The sequence below is a fragment of the Castanea sativa genome, chromosome 3 (genome assembly GCF_040712315.1).
Source record: "Castanea sativa cultivar Marrone di Chiusa Pesio chromosome 3, ASM4071231v1".
Taxonomy (NCBI): Eukaryota; Viridiplantae; Streptophyta; class Magnoliopsida; order Fagales; family Fagaceae; genus Castanea; species Castanea sativa.
The window spans coordinates 28,790,460-28,803,847 of NC_134015.1; the positions used below are offsets into that span (position 1 = coordinate 28,790,460).

A 13,388-nucleotide genomic window follows, 5' to 3' on the forward strand; every position below is an offset into this window, starting at 1 on the left:
TATATATATATATATATATATATATATAATAACAGAAGTTGAGCCTTTAAGTTGTTGTTGACACGTAAGATAACTGCCAGTCTAAAAACCTGCCACGTATAAATTAAAAACCGAAATGTTATACTGTTTTGGCCACGCCGAAATACCACTTAGGAAAAACTTGCCACCTGTTTCGCTAAAAAGACGTGAGAAATGATATATCCACAACATTTTTACAATATTTTTATAACAAATCGTAAGTGGCAGGATGTTACAGGTTGTTATTATTGGGGCAAAAAAGTAATCTTATTGTTAGGTTCAAATTTAAACCAATAACAACTAACTACTTATGATTTGTTGTGAAAATATTATAAAAATATTGTAGACCTAGTATATCTCAAAAGACGTCTATAAACTGCGTTAGAATAAAAAAAAGAGAAAGCATCCTTATTTTTCTCTCTCCCAAAACAAAAAGGAAAAAGAAAAATCTCTCTCTCAGAGAACAATGGCAAGCAGCATCGTCGAAGGAGAGGAAGTTGCGGCACCGCCGATGTCACCTCCCAACAGGTCTGTCTCTCTACTATTTTCTATATCTATTTGGTTGCCTAGAAAACAATGGAAAGTAAAACCAAAACCCAGAAAAGATAAAAGAAAAACCTTCGAAATCGAATCAAAAGACCACACCTTTTGCTTTACCGAAATCATTAAAAATATTTATCTAAATTTTGTACTTCTGTTTCTAATCTTAACTAAATAAAAAACTCGAAAGGTTGTGACTTTAAAACATCAACCGTTTCAATTTCATTCTCTAAATTTTATTGCATTTTTTTTCTTTTCTTGCTCCTTTCTTTTATTTTCAATCCTTATATGATGGTTGTTGTCGAAAGGTAGAGACAGAGTTATGTTATGTTTTTTTTATTTTTGAAATTTAGGCATTAATTATGATTTACATATGGGTATTATGGTTCAGTCGGTTATGATTTAGGTTTTTTGGTTAGGAATAGTTTTGTTTTGGGTATTTTGGATGGGAATCGAATTTGCATACTTGGGTTGTTTTGATTTTGGATTTGAGTTATGTTCTGTTATGATTCCATGAAATTTAAAGTAAAATGAGTCACAAGTGCAAGGAAAAGATTTGAAAATATATCATAAATTTAAGAATCAAAGAAGACAAGAAATAGAGAAAATAGACTTCTGCTTGGAAGAATTTCATCTTCACAGTTAAAATTAGAGTTGCAAATTTTTGAATATGACATTTTTTCCCCTGAATTTGGGGATGAGATATGACTTTTCTTTGGTTATTTTAGTTGTATTAGTTTTGATTTACATGTTTGAGTTAGATTTGTTTTTGTTGTGGGTTTTTGTTTCTCTCTCAAAATGATTGTCTTTCTACAATAAACCTTTTTAATTTTATACATCTGCTTTTGTTATATTTTTATAGATTATAGAAATTACAAAAACAGATTGATTTTAGTCTTGGTTTTACATTGTAAAGAAACAGAGTCTGAATGAAATTTCTCTCAAATTTAACAAATAGATTGTTTCACTCCAATATATATCGTTTGCTTTAATGGGAGAACAACTCTTGCACTCTAATTTTGTTTGGTTTGGGAATTAAATAAGAAAGTTGATTGAAATCACTAACTGATACATAACTTGCATAATATGAATTAAATTTGGTTGATTTGTAGTTGGATTAGTATTGATTAATGTGCTTGGTTAATTTTGCAGATACATATGCCGATTTTGGTTGTATGAATGTTTTGTATACTTTAGTCAATTTTTTTTCTTCTAAAAACAATGGTTGGATTCAATTAGTTTTTATTCTAAGTTCAATTGAGTTGTAAAATTGTTATGATTTCATTAACTTTTACCCACCTTTTCCCAGTAGCCAAATAGATTGTTAGAGTTCTTTTTATTTTATTTTAAAAAAATTTTAGGCTATCCTTTGTAATAAATTTGTCTTATTTGTGTTTGTGTGGTCTTACAATTCAGTCTAGCTTAGTGACAACATTGTGTTGGGTTTTGAGAGATTTTAGTTTGTAATAGTGAGGGTTCTGTAATTGCTAATTTCAATTTCAAGCCATTATTGTGTATTTGATTTGTGGTCTCTAGCATTTTAGTTTTTCAGTGTTGTGGTTAAGCTTATGATTCATAAAACATTTCATGCACTGGAATTGTATATGGTTTATCGCCGTTCCTTTGAGGACAAAGAAAAGACCTTGATTGAGCTAAATCTTTTATGCCAGCGTAGTCTCTTAGAGTGGTCTCGATGTTGGGGGTTTACTAATTGTTCTTCTCTCTGTGTGTTTATGTCCTCTCTTAGCTTAGTTCCCTAGTAGCTTTTCTCTTGTTGTTCATCATCATGAACTTCTTGTATGACTTTCTTTCTTTCATTTATAAAAGCTTTCTGATTACTTATCAAAAAAAATTATTTCCCCTTACCTGTGTTTGTGAGTTTTAGTGTTTTGATTTTTAAGGTACTAATTCTAAATAAGTTGGTTTCCTATCAAAATGATTGGATATGAAGTTTTATGTTTTTTTCCTCATAAATTAGTTCATTAATATAATGCTTAATTTCATTTTATTGTCCAAGTATATATATGCCCAATTTTGTGAATTCAGTATGCTACTATAATATGAATGGCCTTCATTATAACCACCATGTTCCATTTTATTGACCACTTATATTCTAGATGAAGTAGAAATATTAAATTGTTAAACTTGAGTTTGGTTTATTCAGCTTTTAATTGTTTTTATTTTTTATAGTTCATTTATTTAAATTTGCCATGTTTTATAGATTTTAGATAATTATACTTGATTAGCCAGCATACGGTAAATGAAACCCAAAACTTCTATTTTTTTTTTCACCTGTGGTGTCATGGTGTATAGGAACTCAGTTTCTAGAGCCTCATTTACATTGATGTTTATCAGGTATTTTTTGAATTCAAAGGCAAAGAAAATGAAGACTTAGACAATTCATTGCAGAATAGGTATGTTCCTAAATTCTTGGTAGAAAATTTCCGTCATAATGTACTATAATGAAACTCAAGTTCTTTTAGTATCAACAGGTTGGTGTTATTGGCATGTATGATTTATGTTAGAAAAGCATTATATTTAACAGATGATGAGAAAAGTCAGTGTGTTTCAGGGATGTTAAGACATTGTTTCTGTGGCATATCTAACGTATTAAGTTATTAACAAAAACTCGAATCAACGTACTTCAAGTATGAAAGAAACTATTGGAAACAACCACCAACAGGCATTGCCTAAACAACTGTTGTGTCTTTCAGTCCAAACACCAAATAGTACTATTATGAAAACACTTCTTACCATAATCAATAACTTATACAAGCCAACAAATTGAGAATAAAAACCAAAGACATTTTTAAGGCAGAGAGAGAGAGAGAGAGAGGAATCACCACCATTGTCATACCAGCACATTCAGGCCGACATCCACCAAAATAACCCTAGCACTGCTATCAGTCAAGGTTTTTTTAATATTTAAAAAATTTGACGTTAAGCATGCTAGGTACAAGTTTACTTGATGTTTCCCTGTATTATATTTTTTCATCATGAGAGATTGATTTGATTTATTTTTAATATTTCTATCTTAGTTGCATTAAAGTATAGAGTTTACTATCATTTTTCCTGCCGTAATCTTTTAGGCTATAGAACTCTTTATACCTTCAATTTTCTTTGGTGCTTTTGTTTAAATCTTAATTAGTAGTTATTGCATATTCAATTTTAGTTTAATTCTTTTTCATAGTGACACTATTTAATCTATATATTCCAATTCAAAATTGCTAAAGCTTATAGTTATAATTGGTTATGATTGAACACTGATACTATTTTGGTTCAAAATTTCAAATTAGTTATCTTTTTAAGAAAGTTATTGGAATTCTTATATCTCTATAATATTATTGGAATTATATTCACTTCAGTATTTAAATCATTTAAACTGAACAAAACATTAAACAGTTTATGACTTAACCTAGAAACTATTTACTCTTTTCTTATAAATCAAACTCAGAAGGCTCATTTAATGGTTTTTATCTTATGAAATTGTTTAGTAAATTTTCCTCCTGCTATCATAAACTTTTGTCAAGCTTGAACTTCAATCCAATTAAGATGAAAATTGTCAACCCCATTTGTAATCATAAAACTTTAGTTCTTCACATAAGTCAGTTTATGTTGTCCACATTTGTTTTCAGGTCAACTCAAACCTTCTTTTGTTCATTAATTAATTATTTTTCTTATGTATGATGAAGGAAAAATAATTATTCTTAATTTGCTTTTTTGCAATTGTAAGTTACATCTTGATGAAATTAAAATCCACCACTCAAGGAGATACATGGAGGTGTATATACAACTCTGCTATATTGAAGGTACTGGCAGTGGCAAGCATGGGATCCCTCATGAGTTTAGGTTACCGAAGTGACATGTATTCATCTTTGTATCAGCTATTTGATAATTATGACTTTGTGTGTTTTAAATCCCAAGTCCAAGCATCTCACCCTCACCTCTGTTTCTCTTTATCTAAGCAATGGTAGGCATATAAATTCGTATCAATGAGTAGTATTTTAATGAATGATTTATGAATTTTTCTTTGCCTTTCGATGTTGCACCACAAAACTTCATTTTGGACTAAAACTTCAAACTACAAGTTTGCTTACTTTCCCTTTTCTCTTTCTTTTCCTTCCATATTTTTATTTACTTTTATCCACTTTTTCTTCATACATGATGTTAAGTCTGTTTGGAACTGGAATTCCCAACTTGGCAGTTGTTTATGGCAAAGTCAATAAGAACGTGCAAGCTAGGTAACTTAATGCATATAATATATTCTAATTTTTGTACTCTAGAACTGTTTTTGGGATTGTGCCTTAGCAAAATTTGGGAGCATTAAGAAGCTTGTGAATTTTTCACTTCAAAGCGTATGTATCCAATTACAAAACGATGAGTATTTTTTTTTAATTGCCTCTTCTTGCATATATGGTAGTTGGGAATGATTTTGTAATGTAGTCTCTGATCATTTTTCCTTTTATAACAAATGTTTATATGCGTATTACCATGTTGATTTACTAAAATCATTGTTTAGATGTGATGAAACTCCTGTTTGTATGGTTTTTTAATAGGTCAACATTGGGTATATTTTAATATTTGCAATTAAAGGAATAAGGTAAACATATTGTAGGCTACTGTGTACAGAATGAAAAATACGCTAAACTTTTCTGCTTAATTTTTGGAGCTAGGAGTCAAGAAATTCTCTTTAGGTATGTTCTAAGTTGTCAATTTCAAGGCATGGCATATAGGTAGAACCAAGTTAATTCTTTTAATACTTCACAAGCTGAGCAGTTGCATTGATAAATTATAATATGTTCTAGTTCTTTGCATTTTTTAAAAACAATATATGTTTTGGTGGTTTGAAACCCCATGAACAAGCTTTAGTTTTGTTAAGTAGCAGTAGCACAAAGTTTATTTAAATAGATTTTTTATATTACACTATTTTTTGAAACTTGCTTTATTAGCCTCACTTAGAATTACTTTTTTTTTATAAAAAATGATATGAACAAATCATATACATTTAAAAAAAAAAAAAAAACTTATAATATGCAGTATCCATTGATCACAATCTACGTTCTTGGCAAAGAATGCGACATAATCTACATACACATAACATATTTGCAATGTTATGTAATTAGGACACATTAAGAAGCTCTGTATGCTAGGTTAAAGACCCATTGCTTTCATGTAACAATGATAGAGGATGCTTAGCATATCTTGCCTGGAGTTTCTCAGTTTATAGTTTTTTAATGCTTATGTTGCAATTGTTTTATATAAAAAACATGATTTGATACGCTTTTCTTGTCATGAATTAAGCTTTTAGACTCTTTTTTCAGGCTGGATTTTGTAGAATCTAAGTGCACAACATTTCATTTGGAATCAAACAACAATTGAGTTCTTGAGCAGATTTCTTACCATTGGTTCGTATTTTTTATAACAATAATTATCTAATCAAAATTAGTGTTAAAATTTGATGTCCAATTTTCTGGACTATTTGCAGTTTTATCTTAGCTTCATTTGATCAATGTCTTTGGATGAAGAACTATTAACATCAACGCCGCGCAAATGACAACAGCCATGCTTCTCTATCAAAAGATATTCTTACCATTTCCTTTAGCTAGGCTTTCTTTAATTGATAGAAAAATATTGTCTCCATCACATATGATGTTAGAGTTCACTATAGTTGTTTACAATATGTTTAAAATATTTTATTTGTAAGAAATATATTGTTACATGTATCGTATGATGATTCTGGACTCATGTAATCTATATAATTTGATTATTTTTGTTAATTGAAAACAAATGTCCTTAAGACTAAATTATAAATATATATAGTTAATTAAGAATGCCCATCTATCTTTCAGCCACGCCTACATATGAAAAGAGAAAACTCAGAAAAGTCGCACGTCTAAATACTCAAAACCAAATTCAACACCAGTTTGGTATTAAACTATTTGACTTTTGGTTTATTTTAGGATTATAAATGTTATTTTGAGCTATGAATCTAAATTTTTATGTTGTTATGAAGAAATGTATTTGTTTTTCCACTATTGTAAGTTTAATTTTTTCCCCTTATTCAAAGTTTGTTAATATATGTTACTATGGTGAAGTATGATTTGATTTACTTCTGATGATGTTATATAAAAAAGAAAAATACTTTTGAGATGCTATAAAAATGCAACAACAAAATCATAAAAAATTTTAAATAAAATTTTCGTGCATTTGCACAGGTTACAAGCTATATTTGTAATGGAAAGTGAGTCGGCGGTTATTTTATTTTATTTTTAATATTTATAAGGTGATAAGGAGAGAAGGAACGGGAATTCTAGCATTTTGCCCTTATTTTTTTTTAAAATATAGCAATATGTCCGTGTTTTGAAACTATTTAGGTCCATACCCTTGTTTTGAAACTCGATTTTCTCAAAATTGAGTTTCAATGTAAAACTCAATTTGTAGAAAATCGAGTATAGGGCGATAAAAAAAAATAGCATGGAACTTGAGTTCATGGAGCTCGAGTTTCATTTAAAACGTCACTATAGGTCCACCTGAACGCAGCTATAGGTATGGGGTGATCAAACTTAAAAAATAAAAAATAAAAAAAATAATTGCATGGAACTCAAGTTCATAGAGCTCGAGTTCCATTTAAAACGCTGCTATAGGTCCACCTGAACGCAACTATAGGTATGGTCTTAGGTATGGGGTGATCAAACTTTAAAAAAAAAAATTTTGCATGAAACTCGAGTTCATGGAACTCGAGTTCCATTTAAATCGCTGTTATAGGTCCACCTGAACGTAGCTATGTGTATGGTCTTAGGTATGGGGTGATCAAACTTTAAAAAAAAAATTACATGGAACTCGAGTTCCATTTAAAACGCTACTATAGGTCCACCTGAACGCAACTATAGGTATGGAACTTGAGCTCTACGAACTCGAGTTCCATGCAATTTTTTTTTTTTTAAAGTTTCATTTGGCATAACTTGATTTTAAACCAATCAAGTTTCAAAACAGAGGCACGAACCTAAATAGTTTCAAAACAGAGACATATTGCTAAATTTTTTTAAAAAATAAGGGCAAAATGCTAGAATTCCCTTTTTTTTAAGTGTGGTCTGTCCACTCATGAAGGCATTTAGCTCGTCCATGTTAGAATAAAATTTTTGTGTTCAACACTTCTACCGTTCTTTAAATTTCACAAGTATAACTCGTTTATGAATGGTCTTTCTTTTGCTAGCTTTATTCATCTATATATTTGACTTATAGCTTGCATTATTCTTCGTCCATAAGTTGGACGATCCTTTATTCATCTTTTGGTCAAGACATTTTCAGCATTTACTCATCCAAAGATTGGATTGTTTGGCTGATTAAATTCATCCATGGACTTTGAAATATTTTTACGTGCACGTTTTTCCTCATCCATTAGTTAGACCAACATACCTTAGGTTTTACCTCGTCCAGTGCTTAGACGAATATACCTTGGTTATTTTTCTTTGCTTCAACCTTATTCTAAGGAAAGCTTATAGACGTTACATCCCTGCGTCCAGAGATTTTACTCGTCTTGGGGCTTTAGCCATCTTATGGACTAGTTTGAATGAAGATAACATGAGAATTAAAAATTCACACAATATTATATACATTGGGAATCCAAACTGTATATACATAACATAAACATAGTTCGTAAGCGTGGCACATGCTTAGAAGCTAGTGCCTTAAGGAATCAAAAATACTTATATACAAGCAGATAGATTAAGTACATGACTTCGTCCATCACAAATTCGTCCATAGATAGCGCAAAAGTTAGAAACTAATGCACTTTTAGGGAATTAAAATATTTAAAACATGCAGTAGTAGTAATAAACATAAGCAAATATGAGGAAAACAACACATAACTTCAACTTCATCCATGATGCTCGTCCATGGTGATGCTCATCCATGGTGATGCTCATCCAGGCTGACCCTTCATTGATAGTATCTTCTCAGATGCTCAACGTTCTAAGGGTGTTCTAGCTTCCATCCATCTAGGGCTTCCAAGTAGAATGATCCCTGCCTTTTGCAGTTGATTACCCTATAAGGTCCTTCCCAATTAAGCCCTAGCTTTCCATGGGCTGGATTTCTGGTTGCCAAGGAGACCCTTTTAAGGATGAGGTCCCCAATGTTGAAGCGTCTGATACCTCATAACCCTGTGGTTGGCCATGTGCACTTCTGCTAGTATGACTACTTCACTTCTATAGGCTAGCTTGAAAAGAGTTTCCCCTGTGGGGGTTCTCATAGTCGTCATGTAAGTCCATAGTACACCTGGTAGCTCATCTGGCTATATTCCCTTTGCCCCCTCAAGCCAAGTCTTGATGATCTTCAACAAGGATCGGTTTGCTACTTCAACTTGTCCATTTGCTTGTGGGTGAGAGGGTGAAGAATAATGATTTTTGATTCTCAACTACTGGCAGAATTCTCTAAAGGGTGTGTTATCAAACTGTCGTCCACTGTCTGAAACTAGCACTCTAAGTACCCTAAACATGCATACAATGCTCTTCTAGACGAAGTTTTTGACATTTTGCTGTGTGATTTTTGCGAAGGGTTCAACTTCCACCCATTTAGTGAAATAATCAATTCCTACCACCAAAAACTTCATCTACCTGGTTCCAATTGGAAAGGAACCCAAAATATCCAATCCCCATTGCACAAAGGGCCATGGGGCCATCATTGGGGTAAGGTAGTCTGACGGTTGTCTAGGGACGTTACTGAATTGTTGATATTAATCTCACACCTTCACATAAACCTTAGCATCTGCTTGAATGGTTGGTCAGTAATAAAGTGTAATGTTAACCTCCCAAAGGAGCTATGTCATTATTACTTAGAGGCTAAAGCTAATACGACATATTATTAATGTTTGATAAGAGTTATCATGATAGCACTAATAATGAGAATAGTTCTCAACAAATTAATGTGTTTATAATAAACTTGCTACCAAGGAATTATAGACATGGATTGGGTTGTCGTTGCATATATTATTTTATAGTTTTATTAAGGTTCCATATTATATGCTTATATGCTAAATTGATAATGTCCAGTTTACTTATTATATTCATATTTATTATTTTCAGATTTAAATCATAACATCATTTAGCCCACTTGTTGCTATTCTTAAGCAAAACAAACTGACTGGATCAAACTATGTTGACTGGAAAAGAAATTTGGACATTGTTCTTACTGCTAAAGAGGACAAATATGTGCTTACCCCACGATGTCCTAACTTTCCATCATTAGATGCTCCTCTTGAGGAAAAACAACGATATGATTGTTGGCAGAAATCTAATGAGATGGTTAAGTGCTATATCTTGGCATCTATTTCAAATGTTCTACAGCATCAAATGCAGAACGTAGAACTTGCTTCAGATATAATGATAAGTCTGAAGGAGATGTTTGGTGAGCAAGGCCATTCTGCAAGGCAAGAAACTATGAGGCAGATTTATAGTACCAAAATGGCTGAAGTTATTTCAGTGAGGGAGTATTGTCTTAGGATGATCTCTAATCTGAATATATTGGAAGTTTTAGGTGCTGATATTGATGGAGAATCCCAAGTGGATATGATACTCCAGTTACTACCAGAATCATTCAAGGAATTCAAACTTAACTATAATATGAACAAAAGATTTATTCATTGTCTAAATTAATGAATGAGTTAGTAGTGGCGGAAGACATCCTTGGTACTTCTAGTGTTGAAGTCAATGTTGGTGAAGCTTCTACTTCTCAACCTAAGTCAAAAGGCAAGGGTAAGAAGAAGAAGAAGAAGAAGAACTTCACTAAGCAAGATGGTAAACAAATTGCCTTAGGAGTTACCAACAAAGGAAAGAAAACTAAAGGAAAGTTTTTCCATTGTGGTTAGAAAGGACATTGGAAGAGGAATTGTCCAATATTCAAGGCTGCCAAGAATAAGGGTATGAAAAGTTCATTTCTTCTTGAAATATGTTTGGTATAGAATTTCACGAATTTCTAGTATGTGGATTCAAATTGTACTAATCAAATCTGCAATTCTTTGCAGGGGTTTAAAGAGACCAAAAAGTTGAATGAGAGAGAACTATTTCTTACTTTGGCTGATGGGAGCAGGATTTCGGTTGTAGCTGTTGAAATGTTTAATTTATACTTTGAGTCTAAAGTTTTAATATTGGAAGACTGTTTGTATGTACCTAATGTTCGTAGGAATTTTATTTCTACAACTTACTTAGGTAAACATGGATATTGTGTAATCCTGAAAGACAATGTTGTAATAAAGAATGATAAAATTTTTATCTGCTCTGGAAATATTGTGGATGGTCTTTATATTTTAACTCCTGACAAACATAAATTATACAATTTTAAATTAGATAGTAGCTCTCATGTAAAATCATCAAAGAGAAAGTTTCCTTCTACTAGTGATGCATATCTATGACACTTGCGTTTGTGTCATATTAATTCAAATATGATTCAAAGACTAATCAAAGATGGACTTTTAGAGCCCATGGACTTTGATGGATTTCCAGTTTTGCGAATCTTGTTTGGAAGTTAAAATGACCAAACGACCTTTTAATGTAAAAGGTAGAAGAGCCCAAAAGTTGCTTGAATTAGTTCATACAGATGTATGTAGTCCTATGTCAACCCAAGCAAAAGAAGGTTATGAGTACTTTATCACTTTTAAGGATGATTACTCAAGATATGGTTATGTGTACCTAATGAGACAAAAGTCTGAAACTTTTGAAAAGTTCAAAGAGTTTAAGGCTGAAATTGAGAATCAATTGGATAAACGCATAAAGGCCATTTGATCTGATCGAGGTGGCGAATACCTTCTTGGGGATTTCAAGGATTACCTAATTCAAAATGGGATTGTATCCCAATTGACTACACTTGGAACTCCTCAACAAAATGGTGTAGCGGAGAGAAGGAATAGGACTTTTTTGGAAATGGTTAGGTCCATGATGAGTTATTCAACTTTACCAATTTCCTTTTGGGGATATACACTAAAAACTGCTATGCATATTTTGAATTTAATTCCATCAAAATCAGTTCCCAACACACCTAAGGAATTGTGGAGTGGGCACAAGCCTAGTATGAAATATCTCCACATTTAGGGATGTCCAACACATGTGTTGAAAGAGAAGTCTGATAAGTTGGAAGCTAAAACGGAAGTTTGCATGTTTTTAGGGTATTCAAAGGAAATCAAGGGTTATTTATTCTATAATCATAAGAAAAACAAAGTGTTTGTTAGCACCCATGCCAAATTTTTGGAAGATGATTATGTGAATAATTTTAATCCTAGAAGTAAAGTTGTATTGGCTGAATTACATGAACCTGTAATTGAACAACCAATGGATGAAACTAGGAATAATGTGGCTGTATTGGATACACCACAAGACATTACTCATGAGATGACTAGTACACAGGTGCCTCGTCGTAGTAGAAGAATTGTTTGGCCTCCTATAAGATTCATAGGTTTGGGAGAAACTTATGAAGCTATCCCAGAAGAGACTGAATCGGATCCCTACACTTATAAATGGGCAATGAATAATATAAATGCACATCATTGGGTTCAAGCTATGAAATCTGAATTGGATTCTATGTATTCCAATCATGCATGAGATCTTGTAAAGGTGCCTAATGGCATTAAACCTGTTGGTTGCAAATGGGTTTATAAGAGGAAGAGAGGGATAGATAGAAAGGTTGAAACCTTTAAAGTAAAACTAATGGCGAAAGGGTATACACAAAAAGAAGGTATTGACTATGATGAAACTTTTTCGCCAGTAGTCATGCTTAAATCTATCAGAATTCTCTTATCCATTGCTGCTCATTATGATTATGAGATTTAGCAAAAGGATGTCAAGACTGCATTTCTTAATGGAAATCTTGAAGAAGAAATCTATATGATACAACCGGAAGGTTTCATAGCAAAGAACCAAAAGCATGTGGTATGCAAGTTGAAAAGGTCCATTTATGGACTTAAACAAGCATCTAGGTCATGGAACATTAGATTTGATCAAGCAATCAAATCATTTGATTTTGAACAAAATCTTGATGAACCATGTGTGTACAAAAGACATCGAGATAAAGTAGTAATTTTCCTAGTGCTTTATGTTGATGATATTCTACTAATTGAAAATGATGTAGGGGTAATGTCATCAGTAAAGGTTTTATTGTCAAGCCAATTTGAAATGAAAGACTTGGGTGAAGCTAACTTTATTTTAGGGATCAAGCTTTGGCGACATCGCAAGAATAAGATGTTAAATTTATCACAAACTGGGTATATAGATAAGGTTTTAGAACGGTTTAGCATGCAAAACTCCAAGAAAAGATTATTTCCTTTTAGACAAGGAGTTCCTCTGTCTGATGACCAAAGGCCTAAGACTCTTAAGGAAGAAAATACCATGAGACAAGTTCCTTATGCTTCTACAGTGGGAAGTCTCATGTATGCCATGTTATGTACTAGACCAAATATCTATTATTCAGTTAGCATGGTCAGCTGATATCAATCAAATCTAGGACTTAAACATTGGCAAGTTGTAAAGCATATTCTCAAGTATCTACGGAGAGCGAGAGATTATATGCTTGTTTACCATAGTGAGGATTTGATTTCCATTGGTTATACAGATTCAGATTTTCAGTCAGATCTTGATTTCAGAAAACCCACTTCAGGTTGTGTGTTCACCTTCGGAGGTGGAGCCATAAGTTGGAGGAGTGTTAAGCAATCTTGTATTGCGGACTCCACCATGGAAACAAAATATATTGCCGCTTGTGAGGCAGCAAAGGAAGCTGTTTGGCTCAAGAAATTCCTTTCTGATCTTAGTGTTGTGAGAATGGAGCAAGTTCCCATCACATTGTTTTCG

General features: G+C 32.4%; 1 long non-coding RNA gene across 1 annotated transcript; it reads left to right on the plus strand.

Moving 5' to 3' along the window:
* The first annotated feature begins 424 nt into the window (after positions 1 to 424).
* Positions 425 to 4,694, plus strand: LOC142626726 (uncharacterized). Its single transcript, XR_012842604.1, has 3 exons — positions 425 to 546; positions 2,914 to 2,972; positions 4,292 to 4,694. It is a non-coding gene; the product is annotated as an uncharacterized LOC142626726 (long non-coding RNA).
* Positions 4,695 to 13,388: the final 8,694 nt, after the last annotated feature.